Here is a 7,433-nt window from a genome sequence, read left to right as displayed (position 1 = left end):
GGCATGGTACTGAACTTAATTTGCGTCTGCCCTTCCAGCTCCCTCGGACAGTGCTGTTGACTGGATGGCAGATGTTGTTGTGGCGACTTGGCGCATAGACTCGGGTCGATGTTCGGCAACAACCCCGTAGGCGAGCGGCAAGGAGCTGAAAGGAAAGAGAGAGGTAGAGAGGGATAAATATAGCAAGAAACTCGATGAGGGCAGAGCGGAGGTCGGCATGAGGGCACAAGACCTACAAAAGCTAGCCTTCACGCAGACAGCAACAGACTAGTCTCAATGATCAAGTTATATATTAGCACTTGAGGGGAGGTACAACACTATGGTCACTCACCTAGTTTGAATGACCAAGAGGTCGAGATGGGGACTAAGGAGCGCTTAAGGGGGTCCTTATATACTAGAGGGGCTGCTTGCAACCCAAGACAAAGGCGCAAGAGCGAGGCAGGAAACATGACAAAGGGGGAACAAAGGGTGGGGTGGAAAAGGCAAGAGCATGATGATCACGGGAGCAGAGCATGCTGGTGTGGGAACATATCTACAGTGTCTGTCACAGTTTTCTCGTGCCACGTGACCTGGAGGTCATGTGTACTAGGACAGACGCTCACCTTGACTGTGGACAACTCGTATCGGAAAGTGAAGGGGCCAGAATTGAACCCCAGACCTCATGACGGTCAGGAGCGCCCATCCTCACTTATCGGCAGGTGACTGATGTGACAGCAGGAGTGCTTACTCATTGGAAGGGGTCCGGACTCGGCACAACTCAGGTATTAGTTGTAAGGTCACCATGAGGCAGATCAGGGGGTAGGACATGAGGTCGAGAACTCTGACCAAACAATGGTCAATAGGTACCTGGTCTGTGCACCATTGTATTAGTATATATAGTAGGGAGTCTGAGGCAGGGAACCTCAGACTTGATCTTCTTGTCGATCCCCCATCTCCTCTGTAGGTAGCTAGCAGCCCTACCTTCTTCTGCCCCTTCTAGTTTAGGAAATTCACATCTTTGCATCATTCCTTGCTGTGTTACTTGTGGTTGCTTCGCTTTCAGCACCAACCCCTTCACCAGTAAGCTTTGTCTTTGTTTATCTGGTGGCACAGCTCGTTGGCTGTGACATTAGATCAAGTCTCTTACCCATCCCCTCCGTGAAGTGTCTCAACCACTTGCGGACCAGATCTCTTCTCCCAGGAGTTTTTTGGAAGGTTTATCATCCCCTCCCACTATCCTCCCATCCGACTCGGACCTACCGGAGTTTATCTGTCGTCACTTCAAGTGTTACCGTTGGTACGCTCCACCCCCTATCTTTTCGCTATTGGACTACTCCTTCTCATCGCCCTCGTGTACACTCCAACCCCCTTCCTGTTCCCGGTGACCTATGCTTACCCTCCTGTTCCCCTGTCGTCCGCCTGTACACTACCATCCCCCATTCCGCCCCCTGACGACTGCGTTCCTAGTCCCGGCCCTCTCCCTTAATGTTTCCCCTTTCATCTATATGACCGGACCCTGAGTCCGACCCTGACCCTTTCCCTTTTTGGTTACATTACTTTACCCTGACCCAGACCCCGACCCTTGTCACGCCCCCTTCCCTTTTTGGTTACATTACCCGACCCTGACCCAGACTCAGAACCCTGTCCCGCCTCTATCCCCTTTCGGTTATATCACAGGACCCTGACCTAGGTCGTGTACTATACCGGGCCCAGCCTCGACCAGACGTGTTTCTTTACAGTCTCCTCATACCTCCCCACTTTGGTCGGTTCCCTTCCCCTTCCTAATACGGTCAGTACCCCATAGTATATAAGGAGGCCTGTAGTCGGTAGAGGCTCCCCACTTCTGTTCTCCTCTTCGTTACCTCCTGTATCCCTATATCCCTCAATCAAGAGACTTGTGCGATACTCTCTCCCTGTGTGCTACACCGTGTACTTGGATAAGTCTGCGTGATAAGGCTGGATAGACTTGTGTTGGTACTTCAGCGTAACATTAGAACAGAATTTCTTCCACCACGCCCTGGATAGGACTCCCTGTGGCGCACTCTATTCGTCAACTTGCAGACCGACTTCGACGAACGCATGGCCGTGACCATACTACGGTCAATTACTTGGACGATGAGGTAGTCGTCTACAACCACAACCGCACCCCCGAGGAACATCGAGCGTACAACCTAGTACGACGCCAAGCCACACCAGCGGACACCGAACGTTCCATTCGGCAGCTCGAGGAAGCATACAGACGTACGACCTACCAGGAAGGATTACTCCTTGATCGACCAGTAGCACCAATGCCTCAGAGACAGGCAGCTATTGAACTCATCCGTCAACGGACACTTGACCGAATCGGAAGGACTCACGCACGAGCCGTCCTTCACAGCCCCGTTTGGAACGAATATCGCCTAAGCATCGGCTCTTGGGCACCAAGCCAGGCAAGCCTCGAGTTTACTATCCTTGACGAACTCGAGCATTGGGTACTCCGTGACGACGGGTACGACGCGGACGACAAACTACCATCGCTCGTCAACATCGAGCAAGAATCATTGGCAGGCAACCCCCCAAGCCCCGAACCACTAGACATCCTCTCCCTCCTTACGAGAATTCGGGACAATGCGAGCGCGTTGCACGACATCACCAACCACCACCCAACCCTCACCCCGATCTCTGAGCAAGCACACATCCAGGTTCTCATCGAACAAGTTCAGCTGGTCCTCAACACCCTTCACAACCTCCAACGGCTCGTCAGCCCACCCCTTCCCCCCATCCCCGTTAGCCACGACTCAGAAGAGCGCCACGGATCCAGTTACTTTACTGCTCGGATTCGCGAACAGGCCGAGATTCTTCGTAACATTCAGAGTCTTTTGGACCCAGACTTCGCTGAACACTGCCGATGCCTACATCTACTCGTTGGGGCCAGGGAACTATACAAATCTCACCATTGCATCATTCAAAACAGATACAAGTCCCCTGACACTAGTTCCGATTCCGACTATTCGGCGACTCTACGCAACTTCCACCTGGACTAGGTACTCCTCCGCATGAATATGCAATGGACCGATTGCACCCAACGCATTCACCGATATGACCCAGAGAATCAACGCGACATCAGCTTCAATAGAGAAGGACAGAACAAGCGCAATTGCAACAACCACCTGTGCCCCAACCAATACAACGAACAGAGCAGCCCCAACATCACCGCCGGAAACGCGCCACAGAAAAGGCAGGAAGCCTTGATCCGAACGACTTGGGCCCTCAATCGAACAACAGCCCCCTCCCCTCCACGTAGCCCTGCTACCCACCGAACCAGTTCCCTACCAGACGTAGCAAATGAGCCCACCGAGGATACACCTTTGTCGGAAGACAACTCCGCTCCTCGATACAACAACAAAATCTCCACCGCCCTTCACGATCTTCTCCAGGGACACCCGGACGAACCAGGCAGCGACGCAGACACGACAACAGAACTCATAGACACCACTATGTCTGCAACCCAGCAAGAACAAGCTCGGACCCAGAGCTTCTCGTCCCGTGCAACGAACGAGCCGGGCGTCCCAGACGTACCACCCCGTTCTAGCCTCCCCAGTTTTCAGCTCGGAAACTTGTTCACCCCCCAAGACAGCATCTCCTCGCTACGCCAGGCAACAGGGGCCCAACCCGGCCAAACCACTCGCTACGCCAGCGGTGGGACTCCGACAGCACAACCCGTGATGCCACCTACTACTGCTGCACCGCCTGGTCGCCCACCTACACCCGCTGGTCTGCCTCAAGGACCTGTCGAACCTCCGCAGGGCGGCGGACCTCCGCAAGGTGGCGGACCACCTCAAGGCGGTGGACCTCCCCACGGCGGCGGACCCCCTCCGGGTGGCGGACCTCCCCAAGGCCCCGGCGGACCACCACCTGTGGCTCCTCTCGGCGCACCAGGCGTCACTGCCGGATGAACCAAAGTCCGCGCACCCAATGTTTTTGACGGAGACCGCGACAATCTATGCACCTTCCTCAATGAACTCTTCCTGTTCTTTGAAGCACGTCCAGCCAACTATGCCACCGACCAGAGCCGGATCGTCACCGCCCTAACGTTCATGGACGGACCGAAGGTGATCGCCTAGAAGGACAGATACATCGTTCAGGCACAACGAAACGGCTGGAACACCTGGAACGTGTTCGAGACTGTCTTACAACAGACCTTCCAGCCCATCGAGGCAGCCACTACAGCCGCCTCCACGCTGTACCACCTCGACTATTGACCTGCCGCGCCATACACCTTCAATGCGGAGTTCTTCCGCCTCTGCGCCCTCGCCGGTATACTCGAAGACAGTGCTCAGCTGTCCTTCTACAAAGAGCGTCTCCCAGAAAGCATGCGATGACGGGTTCGCCTCACGTACCCCATCCCCACCACCATTAACGAGTGGGCAGCACGGGTATTGGAGATCGAACACTCCAACTACGAAGAACGACACCTGCGCCAACTCGAGGGACGCTCTCGCAACGACCGACAGGGCCAAGGCTCGAAGGGACAATCCGCTCGTACCAACTCCATACGACGAGTCGACGCTCCAGCCATGAAGGAGGACAGAGAGAAGAAGCAATGCTTCTACTGTCACAAGACTGGTCACATCGCACACAACTGCCTTAAGAAGAAGGTGGACAATCGTGCCAAGGGATGACAGCCTGGACAGAAGAGGCGGAAGGTGCGCAAGGTCGATGAACTAGAGGATGGTGAGGTCGCCGACGACGAAGACAATGGCGAAGACACACCTGACAAAACGATCAGTCAGGTCGACGTAGATGGTTCGGATGAGGGTTTTTGAACGGACAGTCTTCGCCGACAGAAAACTGCCCTCTGACTGTATTAGTATCTCGTTTGTTGCCACTACAGAACGACGACGTCAATCTATTCTTATCCCGGGCAGCATCGAGTACGAATCTACAAGTGTTGGAGCTCATGCGTTCATCAATTGCGGAGCAAGTGCTTCTCTCCTTAACCGGAATTTCACCAAGAAGCACAAACTCCCTCTCATCACCCTACCCTCCCCCCTTCGTTTCACCAATGTCGATGGCACCACCAACACGGCCGGACCAGTCACCCAGAAGTTTGTTGGCCACTTTCGAATCAATAGCCACGAGTTCCCCACCGAACTCTTCATCGCGGACTGCGGCCGAGACAACATCATTCTCGGAATGCCATGGCTAATCCAGTATAACCCCCATATCGATTGGGTACAGGGCAAGGTCCGGTTTGACGCCAAATACCTGCGGGCGGAACAGCAACTTAGGGAATACCACCAGCGCCCCTCAGGGAATCCCCGTCGACACCTTACCGCTTTCCTTCACGGAGACATCCATCCCGAATGGAACCCATCTGCCATCATTCGACGACTCATCATTGGAGACGCCCCCATCGCTCGCACCACCGTATCAACCCAACTGGCTGTCGAAGCCGGGTCGAAAGCAGCCGACGTCAGGGCTCCCGTGGCCATTTCCGACTACCTCAAAACCTATCACCAGGTGTTTGAGAAGAAGGCAGCCGAACGAATGCCCAAGCCCCGGGCCTGGGATCACCCCATCGACCTGCGACCTGACTTCAAACTCCGGGACTGCAAGTTGTACCCCCTGTCCCCGCTCAAGATGCAGGAACTTCGGAAGTTCATCGACGAGAACCTAGCCAAGGGGTACGTCCGCCCATCCACCTCACCAATGGCATTCCCGTTCTTCTTCGTGGACAAGAAGGATGGCTCCATGCAACCCGTCCAGGACTACCGCTACCTCAATTCTGGCACGATCAAGAATGTCTACCCCCTTCCCCTGATCAACGATCTCATCGACAAGTTGCAAGGGGCCAAGTACTTCACGAAGTTGGACGTCCATGCTGGGTACAACAATGTCCACATCAAAGACGGTGATCAGTGGAAGGCTGCCTTCAAGACCCCCCTTGGGCTCTACGAGCCAACTGTAATGTTCTTTGGGTTATGCAACGCCCCGGCAACATTCCAAGCGATGATGAACAACGGCTTCAAGGACATGATCGCTGAGGGATGGATCATCATCTACATGGACGACATTCTGATACTCTCCAAGACGGAGGACGTCTACCATCATCGAACACAGCAGGTCGTTCAGCGTCTCATCGAAATGGACCTGTTCCTCAAACACGAGAAGTGCGTGTTCGACGCTGGTGAAGTCGAGTTCCTGGGCACCATCATTTGTGAAGGATCGCTTAGCATGGACCCGGTCAAGCTCGACGGCATCCGCACCTGGCCTGTACCCACCACCGTCAAACAAGTCCAGAGCTTCCTTGGATTCTGCAACTTCTACCAACGCTTCATCCGTGACTACAGCAAGATCGCTTGACCACTCACACAACTCACCCGCAAAGACCTACCCTTTCAATGGACGCCAGAATGTCAGGTCGCATTCGACACGCTTCGCAACCTGTTCCAGCAGAAGCCCATCCTTTGCATGGCCGACCCGTCCGGGGCCTTCCAAATTGAATGCGACGCCTCCATGTTTGCCACTGGGGCCGTCCTCCACCAACGGAACAGCAACTAAGACTGGATGCCGGTAGCGTACCTATCCCACGCCCTCTCGCTGTTATGGCGAAGCGTGTCAGCACTCAAGGGGTTGTGTGCAGGTTATGCACAATGAGGATGCAGACTGATGACAAGCTTAGCACACTGGTTCACTGGGGTTCTGGGGGTTCGAGGTCACTAGGGGTCTAGGGAGTGAGAACACTTGATTAGTACAAGAGGTCAAACTGGGGTGCCCAGTGCAAGACCTGTCCTTATATACTAAAGTACACGGTCGCTAACTAATCGGAGAACAATAGTCACAAGACAATAACGATGGAGAACAATAGTGAATGGGGACAAAGGAGTCACGTGGTGTTGTGGCCACGTAGTACAATGGCGGAAAGAACAATAGCGATGAGAACAATAGGGATATGGAGCATGGTGTTGGAACCATGGTAGGTACGAGTGTCCGGGTTGTGCCGTAAGGAGAGGGAATGCATGGTAGAGAGGATACGAGGAGAAAGGAAAAAGAGACACCCCCACAGGGCGTTTGTAACACTCACCTGCGGGACGCAACTATCAGATCTACGACAAGGAGCTCCTAGCAGTCGTTCGCACGTTTGAGACCTGGCAACACTACCTCAAAGGATCCCCCCACATTCTCCAGGTCATTTCTGACCACAAGAATCTCACCTACTGGCGGTCCACGCAGAAGCTGACCCGACGCCAGGCCCGATGGAGTGCATTCCTTGGCCAGTTTCACTTCAAAATCCACCACCGGGCCGGGAAGACCTTGACCCAAGCCGACGCCCTGTCCCGCCGCCCCGACCATGCGGATGGGAAGCATGACAACAAGGATGTTGTTGTCTTAAATGACGGGGTATTTATTCGAGCTGTCACTGATGATCTACTGCTACGAATCAAGGACACCACCCAGAAAGACACCAAGGT

Source organism: Dichomitus squalens (genome assembly GCF_000275845.1).
Source record: "Dichomitus squalens LYAD-421 SS1 unplaced genomic scaffold DICSQscaffold_5, whole genome shotgun sequence".
Lineage (NCBI taxonomy): Eukaryota > Fungi > Basidiomycota > Agaricomycetes > Polyporales > Polyporaceae > Dichomitus > Dichomitus squalens.
This window is presented reverse-complemented; position numbering follows the sequence as displayed.